The sequence below is a fragment of the Podarcis melisellensis genome (genome assembly GCF_964234715.1).
Source record: "Podarcis melisellensis genome assembly, chromosome: 4".
Taxonomy (NCBI): domain Eukaryota; kingdom Metazoa; phylum Chordata; class Lepidosauria; order Squamata; family Lacertidae; genus Podarcis; species Podarcis melisellensis.
In genome coordinates this window covers 59,947,340-59,965,697 of record NC_138531.1, presented here as the reverse complement: position 1 = coordinate 59,965,697, position 18,358 = coordinate 59,947,340, and the positions used below count along the sequence as shown (strand labels likewise).

At 40.7% G+C, this 18,358-nt stretch overlaps 1 long non-coding RNA gene across 3 annotated transcripts; it reads left to right on the top strand.

The window, feature by feature from the left end:
* The first annotated feature begins 10,999 nt into the window (after nucleotides 1–10,999).
* LOC309368122 lies at nucleotides 11,000–17,049 on the top strand. 3 transcript variants are annotated; one of them, XR_014167559.1, is made up of 3 exons: nucleotides 11,000–11,160; nucleotides 11,531–11,699; nucleotides 14,290–17,049. It is a non-coding gene; the product is annotated as an uncharacterized lncRNA (long non-coding RNA). The 3 variants fall into 3 exon arrangements; XR_014167560.1 differs by lacking the exon at nucleotides 11,000–11,160 and having other exon boundaries at nucleotides 11,200–11,646; XR_014167561.1 differs by lacking the exon at nucleotides 11,000–11,160 and having other exon boundaries at nucleotides 11,200–11,699.
* The last annotated feature ends 1,309 nt before the right edge of the window (nucleotides 17,050–18,358 follow it).

Genomic DNA, 18,358 nt, shown 5'->3' with positions numbered 1-18,358 from the left:
GCAAGGCTGACACTGACTTTTCCCAAGCCTCTGCTAGGTTTTAACATAGAAAAGAGGAGCAACAAATGCACCAGGGTAATGCCCCAGAGGTCCAAAATAAGAACAAACAGAAAAGGTTGTGCAGCAAAGGGTCTGATCAGGGCTAGCAGAGAGCCGTAAGATAGTTGTTCCATCAACTGCTCTTCTGAGCAGGAACATTTGGGCCATGGAAGAGGCTGCTGGATTCCTTGCAGGATTGGGAGAGAGCACTGGTAGGCTTTGGCAAGGCTTTGCTCTGCCTGTCTCCCATAGCTGGTTGAACTTGGAGACTCTTTCTCCAGATCCCCACACAGTAATGTAGCAGTAATGTAGGTAATGGGTAATGTAGCAGTAGTGGCAAATGTGACCACCACCACTTTCTTTGTCTATGCTCTTTCCTGTCTTGCAAAAGAAGGGACAGTTTCTCTCTTGCTTCGCAGAAGTCCATCCCTCTTCAACACCTGAGCCTAGGGCTTGCCGATCAGAAGGTCGGCGGTTCGAATCCCTGCAACAGGGTGAGCTCCCGTTGTTCGGTCCCTGCCCCTGCCAACCTAGCAGTTCAAAAGCACATCAAGTATAAGTAGATAAATAGGTATCGCTCTGGTGGGAAGGTAAACAGCGTTTCCGTGCACTGCTCTGGTTCGCGAGAAGTGGCTTAGTCATGCTGGCCACATGACCCAGAAGCTGTCTGCGGACAAACGTCAGCTCCCTCGGCCTATAGAGCGAGATGAGTGCGCAACCCCAGAGTGGTCTGCGACTGGACCTAACGGTCAGGGTTACCTTTACCTTTACCCCAATAGGTGTCACTCGCCTTGCGTTCTTTTGAAGTGGCAAGCTGGCATGGAGGAGACGGGTTATCAGTGGCAGTGCAGCACCCAGGACCAGGCAGGTGCAGAGATTGGGAGTAAGCACCAGGCATAGCCAGCTACAGCCATGACTATCAATACTGCATGCCAAGTATCCTGGGGTTCACTTCAAACCACAAATAGATTTTGCATATCCCATTCATTAATAATAATTATTTAATGTGCCTTAAGTCCTACAGACTTTGCAGAGGGGGAACAAGCATAATCAATCAAAGAATATTTGCACAATAAAACAGGTTTGCTGTTCACATGCAGAGGTTGTTCTACTGTGTTCTCTTGACCAGTTTATAAATGGTCCAAGTATATAAAGTAGGTTGTCCATATGGTAGAATACAGAAGTAAACCTTGGGCTTCTATGCCTTCTTGCACTACAGTGTTCTGAATTAATGACGTGGTGACTGATGAATCTTGCTACTGGAATCTTTACATATGAAATGATTCATTAGTTCTCACTGGAAGTTATACTTGTAGTGGGAAAAGGGAGAACATGCCCATCTGTCCTTCCTGAGTCTTGCCATATCCATAAGCCAGACTGAGTGTGAACTGGCCTTATGAGTAACATGAACTCATTCAATCAGGAATCTTAATGAATATACACCATTTCCCAGTTACAAAACAACACAGTACCTGGAACCCTGTGTTTAAAAGTCTGGTAATGTTCCTAATCAGTGGGTAGCTTTTTGGCTGTAACACCTGAAAAGAATCCCTTATCAGTAGTAGATAGACTAGTGTGAACGATAAGAGTAATTCTTATATGTTGTGGCAAGAGCATAGGCTCCTAAGTCCCCATATATTTTTAAGACAATTCTCTTGATTTAGAGCTGTGGAGAGACTAAATGAGTACCTCCTTAGATACCAGCATTATAAAAACGCAGTTTGATAAATCCCTTTTTTATGAATAGGTAGCAAAGTCTCTGCATTGGGTATTGGGAAATTATTCTGTGGCTTCGCAGGCTCCTTATTTCAGGGATGAATAAATCTGTATTAAATCTACTTACTGGAATTTGTTCCTTCTGTGACTAAAGTAGATTAGAAAGAGCATTTCATATTTTTAAATGCAACATCAAGATTAGGTGACCTTCATAGGTTTTTGTTGTTTCCCCTCCTCCTCCTATACCTTGCTTTTATACAAGTTACTCAAGGTGGTTAAGACAGTCACCCAATCATGTGTCTTGTGGGACAATTAACAAACCTTTGATCAGCTGTGCTGTACTATGACATTATCCTAAACTACTTTCAAACTGTTTGTGTCTTCCTGGTTGTGTGAACACAGTGAAAGCCTGGGATAAATGGCAAAGGTATATGTTAAACCCTCTCGCTCTAGAACACTATTATTCAATGCACACTGTATAATAAATATATATTTTAAAAATATTCTGCAGCTCATGGGGGAAAGCATAAAAGTTTTGTTAAGAATGTAAGTTCAAACCCAGCGAAATATTTTAAGGGCCACTTTGGAGGCAGTGGGTATAAAAGCAGCCTAACTCACTGGGCATGATACTCCAGTATGTCCTCTTTTGCAAAAGTTCCATTTAGCCTAGGATGCTGTTTACAATAGTGACAAACTAGAGGACTCTGAGAGCCTATAAGCAGGACAGTTAAGACATAAGACCATAAGAAGAGCCCTTGTGCAATTAGACCAAAAGCCCATCAAGTCCAACATCCTGTTGTTGCACTGGCCAAACAGATACCATGGGAAAACACAAAAGCAGGGCATGAGCACAACAGCACTCTCCCCAATAGCTGCCTTAGGTTGTTGCTTCCAATAGATTATATTCAATAGCATATTGTTTCTGAAACTGGAGGCTACAGATTGCTATGACTAGTAGCCCTAATTGTCCGTGAATTTATCCTATCTCCTTTTAAAGCCATCTAAACTGGAGCTCATTGCCACATACAGTCATAGAGTTGGGAGGGACCCCAAGGGTTATCTAGATGCCTCCCACTTTTCCTTCTGGTTGGTATTGTCTGCATTTGTGCCTTCAATATTTCTCCTATTAGAAAGTCCCATCATTCTTGGACTCCCTTCTCATTGAGTATTTCTGACCACAGGATCACACCCAGTAGCTCCTTCAGCTTTTCAAAATTGGCCAAAGTGTGTGTCCAGCTACACTCAGTTTTCCCTTGCCTCTGTATCCTGAAACCCAGGAGAAACTCCCTCCCAAGTTTCCAAGCACTTCCACTTCATCAATCAGCTCTTTCCTATTGGTGAGGACCAGGTCCAAGCTAGATGATCCCTTTGTTGGTTCTTCTACCTTCTGGAAAACAAAATTGTCAGCGATGCAATGGAGAAATTTGTCAGACCTTACACTCCTGGCAGAGTTTGAGTCCCAACAGTTATCAGGGAAGTTGAAGTCCACCATGATTACTATTTCTCTCCTTTTTGAATGTTTGGTAATCTGCTCTAGTAAGGCATCATCCAAGTCTTCAGTCTGGCTTGGCGGTCTATAGCAGACACCCACAGTTAGGTCACTGTTGTTTCTCTCCTACAATTTTTGCCCATATACTCTCAATCTGCTTTTCATGCTCCAGGTCATAGATTTGTTCACAAGTGTACACATCCTTTCTATATAATGCTTCTTCTCCTCCCATCCTGTTTGGTCTGTTCCTGTTGAACAGATTATACCCCTCAATTCCTACATTCCAGTCATGAGTTTCATCCCACCAGGTTTCAGTAATGCCTACCAGGTCATATTTGCCATCCTGTATTAAAAGCTCCAGTTCATCTTGTTTGTTTCCCATACTCTGTGCATTTGTGTAGAGACAACTGAAACCATGAGTTGTTCCCTGCAGCTGCTTGTTTCCTGTAGTTTCTTCCCCTTTAGTAGGTTTCTGGCGCACCACCACAGTTTTCTATGCGTCAGTGAAGCTATTATCCCCAGTGTCAGGTGCTCTTTTGTCATTCATATTGTTTTATCCCTCCCCTTCAATATCTAGTTTAAAGCTCTCCTGATCAGATTCTCAAGACTCTTGGCAAACAAATTTTTGCCAACGGCTGTGAGGTGCAGCCCATCTCTCGCCAGAATTCCCACCTCAAAGAAGTGAAGACCATGATCCAAGAAGCCAAATCCTTCCTGACAATACCACCTGTGCAGACAGAGGTTTACCTCAAGTATTTTCCTCTCTCTTATTGGGCCATGACCTTCAACAGGAAGGATTGGTGAAAAGACTACCTGTGCCCCAAGTCTCTTCAGCTCCGACATCTTGTGGTAGCTGATTTCACAAGTATGTGCTGTCCACACACATTGGTTAAACGCTGTTCTGCCTGGCAAATTACATTCTAACTTTAAATAAGCTTATCTAAAACACTGAAAATGATTGGATTAAATGTATAATTTGTAGCATTGTAAACATTAATTATAGAAAACGTATCATATTGATCCAGTAGGGGGAGCAAGAGGGCAATACTTCTGCCAAAGTCTTGATATAAATTCAAGATTGCATAATTAACGAAAGGCATTTCTATGATGCCTATTATTCATTGTATACATTTTTAAGGCACACACATCTTGTACGCATAAAATATGCTTGAAGGAAACTGAATCTACCACAACTAAGATTTAAGTGGCCTCATTTTCTTGCAAGTTGAGGCTCTAATTGTTTACAGGAACACCTTGTCCCTGAAAAATGTGTTTTGCAGATGTGAATTGGAGGTAGTGGAACACTTTGCAGTTTTGCACAATAGATTAGAAGAACTGGTCCATAAGCAACCTCTGATAGTTACACCAGAAATATTAGCAATGTAAGAATTCTGTCGCTGGGTCAAATTAAGTAAGGTCTATCAAGTCCAGCATTCTGTTTACAAAAATAATGAGTCTTATCCTGCTTGTGGGCTTCCCAGGGATACTGAGCTGGCCACAGTGGGAAACAGGAATCTAGGCAGATCCAGAAAGGCTCTTGTGTTCTCATGCCTTCTGCAGGCCATGAGCAGCATACTGTCTCTTTTTTGGCTCCAACAATGTATATTATCACCAGTCATCAGCACATCTCGTGGTAGCAAATTCTGAAAGCCGGTTTAATCAGGAAAATGAACTCATTTTTATGTGTTTAGCCTGGAACTTTCCTTGTATAACAACTCTTTTTTCTTTCATAAGAATATTGAAAGGAAATTCAGGGCTGATTCATCGATTAGGCAGAGTGAGGTAACTGCCTCAGGGTATGGATGCTGGTGGATAAGGCAGTGGAAACCACTCTTAAGCTAGACTCGTCAGGTGTTGTGCAGAATGCTGTCCTGTTGCCAGCAATGAAATAATATTCAACAACGAGACTGATTGGATTCAGCATGTGAAATAGGGAGTGCCCCATTGTGTTCTTTCCCTCAGACTGCAAAATGTTTGGTGCCAGCCATGGAAGAGATCAATTAATTACAGTCTGATGATAAAACACTGTAACTCAGGTTCTTGTCACATACACATCTTTATTCTTATTCTCAGATGAGAAGAAGAAGGGATGGTTCTCAGGTTGCAAGCTGCCCTGAGCTCCTATGGATATTAATTTAAACCAATCAGTGTGCAGGACCAGAAGAGAACATATCTCTCAGTATGTCAGCCATCAAGGATAGGTGATCTGTGGGCCTCCAGGTGTTGTTGGGAGCACAGCTGTCCTCACCCCTGACTCCTGGCTATGCTTGGTAGGGTTGATGAGCACTGGGACCCAACAGCATATTGAAGGCCACAGGTTCCCCACCTGTGCCAAACATCAAGGGATAAATGAGGCTGAGCTAGACCACGGTATCTAAGCTCTTTATATAATATGCACACTTGGAAGTCTACATAAGTAAGCAATTGAAAAACAAATTAAAGTGTAATGATATTGATATATCAAAGGCTACATGAGGCCCCACTGTTTATGTTAAAACCTTTAGTGATCTTGCCTCAACTCATATTCTGAATGCCAGCTGAAACCCCAGATTAGCCCACCAGACAAACCCAAAGCCCCATCATGTCTTCATGTGCTGTACACACCCTTGAAAGCTGGCAGAAATACACACACAGCAGCAACAACAACAACAACAACAAGCCATCAAAACAACAAATTACCAAACCCCCCTTACATAAGACAAGCATCATGGCAGCAAAAGGGACAGACAGACAGATGTGGGAAGATGGTGAGAAGGTAGATTGCAGCCAGTCCTGACTCACCTTAACTATGATTGGCTGGCTAGGTAATTGGCACTTAGCTGGATCAATCAGGGCCTGACACAATAATGATAAAGCTTTGAGCTTTTTGGCAGGCTCCCAAGCAAGCATGCATGCTCAAACACAGCACTGTCTGAATTAATGTCAGAGGGGAGCACAAAGCATTCAGACTGCTGGCTGCAGTTCACTAAAAACTGAGGATCCCTATGGCTGCAGACAAAGCAAACTTTTCTTTAACGGAGCCTGGTTACCTTTTCACCTGGTAGAATGCATCCTGGACCCCATCGCCAAATGCAGCACCCATGCATGTTCTACTACCCCGTCCCAGACATAACCATTGTTACTTGCTGATGTTTTCTGCCCCTCCTAGATTTAGTTTAAAAATAAATTTGAGGTTTGAGGGCTTGGAAAAAAACTAAAAAACTAAAAAACTTGGATGGCACTGGGTTAACTAGAAAGTGAGGGGAGGCCTGTAGCCACCTTGCCCTATTCCTTCCCTTTCCTGAGAATGAGGCCCAGATGTGTTCTTTATAAGAAAGAAAAGGAAGCTTTTATTAGGCATCTAATTGGCGGTTGTGAGAAAAGGATGCTGTACTAGATGGGCCTTTGGTCCGGTCTAAGAAGGCTATTTTTCTGCTCTTAAGGCAGGGCGTCAGGAGGCCAGTGAGTAGGCTTGCTGTCTCCCACTCTAACTTAGAATGGAATAGTAAAGGGGAACTGCAACACTTGGAGAGCATGAGAGTGTCGGGGGGGCTGTATTTCCTGGCTTTTTTTGCAGAGGGAGAAAGGTTCAGGGAGTTTTGGTTTGTGTGCCATGCATGTTTTGCCTTCTTTCATTGGTACTGTATATTAGGTGTGCATTGGTTGTTTTTTTCCTTTGGTCGCTTTGGGAGAGATTGATTGCTTTAAGATTTTTGGTGGGTACTTTGCCCACTTTTTGGTATGATGGTTTTGGGTGTGTTTTACGTGGTGCGTGTGTGTGTGTGTTGCTGCTTCGTTTTCTTTTATATTGGGTGTGTTACCTGCTTCTTTTTGGTGTGTATGGGTGTATTTTGTCTGCTTTTTATTATTTGGTCCTGTGGGGTTGAGTTTCTGAGTGTCATGTTCTGCAAAATCATTATTTTATGGTGCTTCTTTGATTTTCAAATGTGCCCCCAGACCCAAAACGCTTGGGGATGTATGCTCTAATCTCTTTCAGGTACTGGTTGTTCTCACTTTTCCCATATAAGAAAGCACTAGAAGTTTTACAATAGTTGAAAATTGACCACAGTACATTTACCCTGGTAGTATTTTATAGTTTGTGAGTTTGAGTTTTTCCCTTTTTCCTGAGCTAATGGTCCTTCCATATCTACTCTCCAGACACTGATAACTGCCTAACAGCATCACCCCTTGTGTATATGAAAGCAGTAAACATATTTTTCTTTTTGAAGCTTGTATTAGCACCTTACGAGGGGTGGGGGAGAGAAATATTCTGGGTCTGATTTTTCTTTGGAAATTATGCCGTTCCTAGAACTCACCTAGGAAATTAGACTGACTTTAACTTGTAATGAAAACCGGCTAAATTTATGCTTTTCTTCATTTCTATTATTTATTACAGGCCTTGACTGAGCATATTGATTTTATGCCAACCTGTGTTCTTGTCACAATTTTGTCACACAAATAAGGTTTCTGAAATGCAACGCCTATATTTTATGAAATATAATCCTATGCCATTTCCAGCTGACCTTTTCAGTATTCTGTATTTTGATGGGTTGCCCCTTTTCAGAGGGGCTTACTCAGAGCGATATTTTGTCCTCAAATTGCAGTAGTTAAACAATGTAATATATCATAAAGACTTTAAACCAAGTTCACTAGTAAGCTAAACTGAAGTTTTAAGCCAGTTTGAAATCTTGTACAGAATGACTGGAAGGGGCATTGCTATCATAACATCATCCTATCTGCATAAGATGAAACAAGTGGCCCTTTCCTGAAACAAACAAACAAACAAATCAGGGAGGAAGTGATAGATGAAGTAGAAGTACTGGAAGTATTTGCAAAGATATTATCATGTCCTTTTGGGTTTCATGATACAGAGACAAGGGAAAGCTGACTGCAGTCGAACATGCACTCTGTACTTTAAGAATGCTGATTTTTATTTTAAAAGGCTAGAATGTGTGCAGAAGAAAGTGACCAAGATAATCAAGGGTCTAGAAACCAGGCCTTAAGATGAACGATCGAGGTAACTGGGTATTTTTAGCCTGTAAAAAAGGAGAGTGAGTGAAGGTATGATTGCCATCTTTAAATATCTTAAGGGTTGTCACATAGAAGATGGAGTAAGGTTGTTTTCTCCTGCTCCGAAGGATAGGACCTGAACGTAATAGTTTCAAGTTACAAGGGAAGAGATTCTGACTAAACTGAAGAAAGAACTTTCTGGCAGTAAGAGCTGTTCAACGGTGATATGGAATCCCTTGGATGGCCATGGATTTTCCTTCTTTGGAGGTTTATAAGCAGAGGTTGGATGGCCACCTGCCATGGATGCTTTAGTTGAGATTCCTGCATTGCAGGGGTTCAGGCTAGATGACCTTCAGAAACTCTTCTAACTCTACAATTCTATGATTCTAGCAAGTGAATGCTGCCCAAGCCCTTGTGGATTTATTCCCAAGCCTGCCTTGCTAACCAAGGGGCAACACAATCATCCACAGACAGATGGGGAAATCTTTAACAGGCATTGGGGAAGTAATGATAGAAAGTTTGAAAACTGACATCACATAACATTGCATTTCTGCTTTTGGCACAATTAAATGCTAAATGTCACTGCATGACATCTATGGAATACTGTCTAATATGAACTGTCAGGTATCAGATACAACTGGGTGTTAAAAACAGTTGTTTGATACTTTCTATATTCCAGCATCCAGCATTCTCTGAGCATCAGAAAACTATCCAACATTAGCATATGCAGAGGACACATTTCAATGCTAAATTATTTTCTGCAACCCAAGAGCTATGATTTTAATATTTTTAAAATTCTACTTGATAAGGTTCTTCTAATCTAGTAAGCTGTTTCCAACTGTGGCTAGTCAGTCTAGGGAGCTTGCAAGTAGGAATGACTCTTTTCATCAACTGGTATTCAAAGGCACACGCTAGAAGTTATATTTAGCAAGCATGGTTAATAAACTTAGACAAACTCATGAGGTCCAAGTCTATCGAATTCCCCATTAATGCTATCTAAGCATCATATATTTGAGAAGTGAATTCAATGAGTTACGTGTTGTGTGAAGATGTACTTTTATTTATAATCATGAGCAAGGGGAGGGGAACTCTTTCTCTTCAGATTCCAATAAGTGCCACTAAGTTCAACTAAGTGCCAATTAAAGCTGGTGGAAGTCTCCTGTCATCTGCTTAATGATTATCTTATTCTTCCCTTCTAAAGTTAGTTTGTTTTTAATACTCATATTAAAATCTTGCCAGTTTAGTCTGTGGAAAAAGTCTTTTGTTCTAATTCGACTGTTCTTGGGATCTCCCTCTTGCTGAGTTTCTTTCAAATAAAGCAACATAGAACCATAGAATCAAAAAAATTATAGAGTTGGAAGAGATCACGTATGTATAGAAAATGGTGGGACTGCCATGCTAATATTGCTGACTCAGATGAGTTCTATTTCACAGGTAACCAATGTGGCTCCTTCCACATTTGCTGGACTACAGATCACATCATCCCTGACTTCTGGCCATACTAACTGGGACTCAGGGAACTGGAGTCCAGCACTTTCTGGACACTACCATGTTGACCACCCTTGAGCCAATTATTTAAAATTCTATTTAAATCTAATCTCTAGAAAATATATCAAAACTGTCTTATACTGTCTAAGCAAAGCCAATAGATAATTCTGTACCATTTTCACAAAAGAATGTCTTTCATTTAAAAGAAACACTGAACTTTAATGCTTTTGGTTTTTATTGAATGCTGGTCAGGATCCAGAGCAGCAAGAAGACTATGCACTTGAAGTTGTGGTTTCATTCTCGCAGAGAGCCAAAGTTTCAGTGGATGAGCAGTAGCTGTTTCCTTGGTCAGGAAAGTGGAGAAAGGGACTGTTGGACTCAGTTGTATTTCTTCATAAGCACATCTATACTGTTAAGGACATCTTCAAAAGATATACATGTGTTGACAGATGGTGCATGAGTTACACTTTTCCTTCCATTTTTCTTGTGTAATGTGTGAAGTGAGAATTTGAAACAGAAGTTGTGTGAATTCGAGATCTGTGGGAGATTTCATTTTCTCTACCATAAATGTATGCCTTGTGTGGCAGTGCAAGAAAACATCTTAAGTCAATGTACTTTCCTCCCACTGCTTGTGTGTAACATCTGCAGCTTTCCTAAGAATAGCAATTTTCAAGAGCAAACAGGCAACTTACTGATCAGCAGCCTAGCAGCATCCAGGAAGAGTTAGGAGAGAGCAATGCAAGGACTAGGAAGCTTTCTGACATCTTCTTACAAACCAGTAATCTTTTTTTTATTGAGAGGAGTATCTCAGTGTAAATTGAACACTATGGGAATATTGCCAGCATTACTCACTAAATATTACACGTGGAACATATGTAATCTAGATAGTTCCTTCCCAGAAGTGATTACGGTTTTAAAAGAAGAATATGAATCTGAATATCTCAAGGTCAAAGGACAAAGTTAAATTACAATATTCAGCAGACTACATTGGGTGTTTCAAGATAGGCATTTACTGTGGAATCAGCAGTCCTCGTGCTTTCAAGGTTTTTTTTCTGCTTTCACATGTTGTTGTCCTCAAAATGCTAGCCTATATGTCCAATCCTATTTAATCCAGGTTTATTTTTATTTATTTAACAAAATCTATATACCACTTGATAGTAATAAAAATATCTAAGCAGGTAACCCCTTTGAGGGGGGAGGGCTTTGTAACTTTTAAAAGTCTGTTCACTACCCTACATAGGAGTATGAAATTTACTTCTATAAAACTGAAGGCTGAGATCCTCAAGGATTAACTGGTTCTTGGATTTAAACCAGTGGTTAGCATGAGCCTGATGTTTTGCTTTTATATGGTATTCCAGGATTAGTCCTCTTTCAGAAGGAAACTTTACATGTACACCATGCTTAACAGAAGCAGAACAAAAAGACTTTCTTTAAAATCTGTAAGTCTGCTCCAATTTATTATTTTAAAAGGAACACAAGCTGCTTCATTGTCACCTGTTATGTGTTTCATCTATCAAAGAAAAATGCTAGAATTAAAAACAAACAATATATATGTCAATGTTTACATCATAAGTAAGAAACCCACTAGGAAGATGCTTGGCTTCTTAGATAGGTGAAAGGATTACTGAAGGAAAACAGGAAAAAATGAATAAATTATTTGTAATCTGTTATACACGTGCCTGTCTCTGAAGTTGGAAATACAGCTTAATTCAGAGTACTGTTGCCAGACTGTTAATGAGGACTGGCGAACATATTGTTATAGGACTGTTCTCTGCAAATAGGATACCTTTCTTCTTTCTTCTTATCCAGCATGGGAGCCAAGCAAGCTGCTCAAGCAGCCACAGAACTATCTGCCTTCCACTGTATATCTGTGTCAGGTTGAGAGGAAGAAAGCCATCTTGCTCCCCACCCAGAAAGTAATCCAAGTGAGAGAAACAGGCGTAGAGAAGAGGGAGAGAGAGAGAGAAAGCCAGCCACTGTGAGGACAGGATGCTGGGCAAGATAAGCCATTAGTCTGATCCAGCAGGGCTCTTCTTGTTTTCTTTTGTTTAGGAAGACAGAGAACAGGGTAGCAGAAAGAGAGATACAAGGAGTGACCCTGCCCACTTTGAATCTGGTCCTTCTCACTTTTAGCTCCAGCCATTTTGGCCATCAGCTTTGTTTCTACCCACTATTGGAATGTGACCTTCAACATAAAGATGTCCCCCACCCCTGTAGTAGACATTGCATTCTTGGACGTCTTTCAACAAAGTCTATAATAAAGACTTTTTAGTAAGCATAGCTACCATGGGATAAGAGAATAACTGCTATTATGGATTTGTAACTGATGAAGAGAATGCAGACTGCAAAAACAAATGGACATTCACAGGGAAATGAGTGGTAGGATCCCTAAAATATGTTGTTGGGACTGGTGCTCTACATGAGAATGGAGGCATACTGAGTATCCCTCCCCTCTGATGTCTACCCAAACAGAGCAGTCATCTGTAGCACATAAAGCTAGAAGCATGAAGACTTCTACATAACTCAGAATCCTGAAGAATTTTGCTTTTGGGGGGGTCACACAGACGCCTTTGCGTGCACATTTTGTGCTGCTCATGCAGGTTCTGAGGGGAGATTCTACCTAGTAGATCCCTGCTTACCACTCCCATGCAGAGCACATGAAAGCTCTAACACCTAGCATCTGTAGGAACAGCAGAGGCTTCTGGAGTTAAGGGTAAGGTGGCTAAATTTGCATATGACACTGAATTATTCAGGATAATGAAAATCAAAGACAACTCCAAAAAGCATCCAAAGAACCCCTCTAATCTGAGTGTTTGGGAAACAAAATGGCAAATGACACTTAATGTAGGTAAATATAAAATCTGCACTGGGGAGATGGAAGGGGGAACAGGGGACACTAAGCTCAAACATAACATTGGTATTTTATATGATGGCTACAAATACTGAAAAAGGAGCTCTTTGTTCATGATGAATAGTTCTATGAAATCCTCAGCTTAGTGGTATGATACTGAAAAAAGCAAATTTCATGCCAGTGATGATTAGGATGGGCTGAAAATAAAATGGATAGTATAGTGGTGCCTCGGTTTAAGAACTTTCCGGTTTAAGAACAATTCGGTTTACAAACTCCTCAAAACAGGAAATAGTGTCCCAGTTTGAGAACTTTACTTTGGTCTAAGAACGGAACGTGGGTGGTGCTGTGGGTTAAACCACAGAGCCTAGGACTTGCCAATCAGAAGGTTGGCGGTTCGAATCCCCACAATGTGGTGAGCTGCCATTGCTCGGTCCCTGCTCCTGGCAACCTAGCAGTTTGAAAGCACGTCAAAGTGCAAGTAGATAAATAGGTACCGCTCTGGCGGGAAGGTAAATGGCATTTCCGTGCGCTGTTCTGGTTCTCCAGAAGCGGCTTAGTCATGCTGGGCACATGACCTGGAAGCTGTATGCCGGCTTCCTCAGCCAATAAAGCAAGATGAGCACTGCAACCCCAGAGTCGGCCATGACTGGACCTAATGGTCAGGGGTCCCTTTACCTTTACCTTAAGAAGGGAATCTGAACCGTGGAAGGGCACTGGCGGCGGGAGGCCTCATTAGGGAAAGCACGCGTCAGTTTAAGAACGATTTTGGTTTAAGAACGGACTTCCAGAACGGATTAAGTTTGTAAACCGAGGTACCACTGTATTGTAATATCTTTACATAATACAATAGTATGGCTGCATTTGAACACCATACAGTTCCAAGTGTCCTGTTTTAAATACAGTGGTACCTCGGGTTAAGTACTTAATTCCTTCCGGAGGTCCGTTCTTAGCCTGAAACTGTTCTTAACCTGAAGCACCACTTTAGCTAATGGGGCCTCCCGCTGCTGCAGCACCACCGGAGCACAATTTCTGTTCTCATCCTGAAGCAAAGTTCTTAATCCAAGGTACTATTTCTGGGTTAGCGGAGTCTGTAACCTGGAGCGTCTGTAACCTGAAGCGTATGTAAGCCGAGGTACCACTGTATGCCTATTGCGTTACCTATTGTGTCAATAACCAGCTGCATTATTATTAGTCTTATTCATACCCAACTAACATTAGTACCAGAGAATAATAACTTCTGTATATTTACCTGAGTTGTTTCTAAGGATGAAAGTGATTATTTTACCTAGTAAAGAAATATGCTACATATGGTAACTAGGGATGCATATGGTACCATCACTATCCGGAAATATATTAGTTGTCAGTATAGGAATGAACCTATAACAGAAAGACACATCAATTATAGTTTCAGTTTGGATCTTGACAGGGCATTTTTTCCCTTTAGGTTCAATATTTGCATTGCATTAACAAGAAAACCACAACTACTGAAACACAAATGCAACGAAGAGACAAGCCAGCCTTGTATATGTTAAGTGTATTTGGATTGATTATATTCACTGTTTTCCTAAATTAATTAGCCTTTTTCCCCATGCATTGGCCTCATCATGATCTCAAGCAAGAAAGGAATAATATGTAGAGACAAACACTAGCAGAAAATAGCTGTTTCTGCAAAAAGTAATCTCTCCCTTTCTTTCCCTCACTCTCTCTCTTCCCATAGCTTCATAATTTACTCCCAGTCCATAAGGTCCTTCGCAGCAATGATTGGGATGATGGATGGTTCTACTTCAGCTGCAGCAAAGGAAGATACAGCAATGCATCACTCCCCTGGAAAAACAATAGAACAAACAAACCATAGGGACAGTATGGCAGGCAGAGGGCCAAGGGAATTCGCTTGGGTGGAAAACTAGACAGCTGTACCCTGGAGTTATGTAAAACAACAGCATGTAGATATTTCTCCTATTGTGGTCATACTTGATAGCACTTGATTTGAAGCCTGATAGCAATTGAGATCCCAACCTTGCTAAAACTATTTTTATTAGATTTTTTGCACATTTCAAAGTATTGTGTCCTAAACACACTAAGAAGTAAGCCTCACTGAATACAGTATAACACTTCTGAATAAATTTGCATAGGATTGTATTGTTAGGTGACAATTCTTTACACTGGGGTAACCAACATCTTTGGGTCTAAGGGCGTATTTGAGAAAATGCCATGGATGTCATCTCCTTTGGATGTATCTTCTGCCATCCCCACCCCAGGTCAGTTTTCCCTCACAGACACACTCCAGACTGATAGAAGATACAATCACATACACACATTTCAATGGGGTCTGGATTAGTTGGAGTCAGTAGAATGAAAAAATATCCTCCTGAATCTGCATTTTACACAAGATTCCTGGGGGGGGGGGAGGTGTGTGTGTTAAAAATATATGGGTACCCTGCCGGTGTGTGGTCATAGATCCTGTGTTTTTGTCCTTGAGAGAACCCATTGTAAAAATATGGGGATCCATAAGGATTTGGGTCTCAAAACGCTTTGTGTGCCATGATGGTGGTAGGAAGCATGAGATTTTTTTTAATGTAAAATTTATTCAATGGAGGTAGATGTGGTCTGTAATTTGATTGCTGATGAGGCAGGATGTGTGAGTGAAAAATTACTTTCAAGAGGATCCATTTACTAGATCCAAGAGGTGTGTGTGTGTGTGTGTGTGTGTGTGTATACACATATGGCTTTCTGGCACACCATTCTCTCTCCTGACTCCTGTGGCACACTACCTTCTTTCCCCTACCTTCCCATCACTCTATTTCCCCCCCCCCCCTCATTCTCTCCTAGATTGCTTCCCTTTCCCTCCTACCCTTTTAGTTGCTCAGGACAGGAAAAAAACAAGTACTTAATGCAGTAGGAACTTGCTTTCACAGGAGGCAGTTGTGGATATCAACTTGGATAGCTTTAAAACAGAAGTAGGGAAATCCATGAAGGATGAGGCCACTAGTGGCTACTAGACTTGACGGCTAGGCTTTGCCTCCTTGGTTGAAGGCAGTATGCGGGAAGCTGCAGGAGGGGAGAATGCTCTTGCGCTCATGTCCTGTTTGCAGGTTTCCCATGAGCGTCTGGTTGGCCACTGTCAGAACAAGATCCTGGAGTAGATGGGGCATTTGCCTGATCCAGCAGGCTCTTATGTTCAAGTAAATGAAGTTCTTCTGTGCCCAACATTCCCTGATATTTCTGTAACAGGCTGTAGCAAATCTGGGACAAGGCAAAAATAAATGTGGCATCAGCAACATCATTAACAGGTACATCCTGTTCCATTTACAGCATAGTCATAATTATTCAGTCAAGCAATCTGCATCCACTGAATATTTAGGTGTCCTGGTTAATTACAAATAGTACTTTATAAATATGAATAAATGTTCAGTACTTGAGTAAAATACTTGACAATAAGTTTACTTTCTTCATATAATTTGTGCTCCTTTTAATTTTTTTGCTCTGCAGGTTTTTATTAAATTTGGTTTCATATTATTTACTGTACATACATAAGGTACTATTTCATCCAGTTGAATTTAAAATGGGCTCTTTTTTTTTAACAGTTGGAAAGGTATAAAAGAGCCTTTCCAATATTGTGTTTCTCATGCACTGCCCATGTTTATTAAACAAAATACAATTCTAGGGCTTTACTCTCCTAGTTCTGAATCCATAAAGTTATTAAGATCCTAGGTTTACAAGACAGTGGTGAAGTATGAGGCAGTTTTAATTTTCTTCCCAATGAGCACATTAGTGGAAAGAGGTTGGGTTCTCCCGCTAGGCAGAATTAGTTTGTGCCAGTATGGGGGACCAGACCATTGCCATGCTAATGCTCAATAGCAGTAGGGGTGACATTAATCTCTGTGTTGTTATTTATGTCCTTGACTTGGCAACATCCACGACTCAGGATTGTCAGGTATCGTGTTCCATTACTCAGTAATAAAGATTTGGATTATCAGGACCCCGGGGTTCCTTTTGGCACTGCATATCTTTTTCAGTATATGTGTCTTGCCACTAATTAAAAATATGTTTGGCAGCAGTGCTAGTGGGATGTTTCTCATGTGCCAAGTGTCTGCACACCCAGCCTTTAATGGGTGTAAGAAAAGTAAGGGTGCAGGCTGGGTTGCATACCTTAGAAGAAATTATTAGCAGAGAATTTAAGGAAAGTTGACATCTTGCCAAAATGTTTCAAGGCAGAGCTGGGTAGATTAATATACGCGATCTTGTGTTTCCATTCTGCTCCCTCATGGCCATTTTACATACGATGATAGTTAGGTGCTGATTGTAGAAATAGCTCCTAAATATGCAAAGTTTGAATGTTACAAACATGTACCACTCATCAGCTCATATTGATACTCATCAGCTGATATTGTATATTTCTTCCTGTTATGTCAAACACATAGACATCTTTCAGTTATGGTCCGCTTCAGGAAATAAGGAGTTTCTTTATTGGATTATATTCTTGAGTTGATCTCCCACTTCCTCCAGGTCATTGGAGACTTGAACAAGCAGAAAAAAGATGTTGTGCTGCAGGAAGCCTCACTTCAATAACATTTCCCTTGAAAAGACTTGGCAGGTGGATTTTGGTCACATGAAGCCTCCTGTTGATTAGTATATCTAGGATTCAAGAAACAATTATTGCCTTTTATGAACGATTCTATTATATTTCAAGTGACCCCACTACCTTCTATGCTGGCACAATAATATGTCTGTATCTCCTGCAAGTAATGGACCTTTCTGGGTTTTAAATGACACATGGAATAGCACCACCATCCTTGCAAAGCATCAAATGTAACAGCCAGTTTGTATCTCTTGTGAAAGCAGCCATTTAGGATCCGACTCTGGGTGGACCTGAATCAAAGCCTGCCAATTATAACAAGGCTGCGGCTGAGTTGTCATCCAATTTACAGTGCTTTGACTCATATCTAAAGCTCAAAGTTTTAGTAGTGCATGCAAACTGGGTGTTACATATATTTCCCATGAATTGTATCAGATAATATTGAAGATACTGAAGTAAAGGAATACTGGATCTCCCAGCTAGAAATATTATATTACTCCACTATCTTGTCACTTTCCTGACCTGAAACAAATAGTTTAGCCTATTTCATTATCTATTGTTTAGTGAGACAGAAGACCTTTGTCCTCTCTACTTGATCTTTAGTCACAACATTTATAGGATTGAATTACACATGCACAGCACAAAGTTTTCAGTAAGTACACATTTGGTTAAGGAAAAGATGCTCCTCATGGTTAGAAATCATGGGGCATCATCTTCTTTGTCTTGAGTGCAAGATACAGTATGATATATTGGGAGACAGCAATATTACATGGCATTGAGAAAGCTCCAGAGCTCTCAATTGATAAAGCTAGCTGTCTTAGTAAAAATGTACTACAGAAAAACAAAACCAGAATTGAAACAAGCAAACAAACAAACAAACAAAAAACCCTAACTTTTATCCTTTATGGCTGCAATTCTTAGCATGTTTCCCTACAATTCTGCAATCATGGTATTCATGATTCATTAATAAAGCTCCTGCTCTCGACCCCTAATATGCACATTTGTGCTATTAATAGGTAGTTAGATTCAACCTCTAGAATATATAGGAATACAAATGAGTACATATAATTAAATACATATATCCGTCTCCATGAGGACAAATTGCTTCAAGTTTCATTATAAATGTGCTTCCAAATGAGAAAGGTAGATTAAAAAGTGATTATGCAAATAGCATAATAATTAACATTTCAAACGTTGTAGACAATGAATA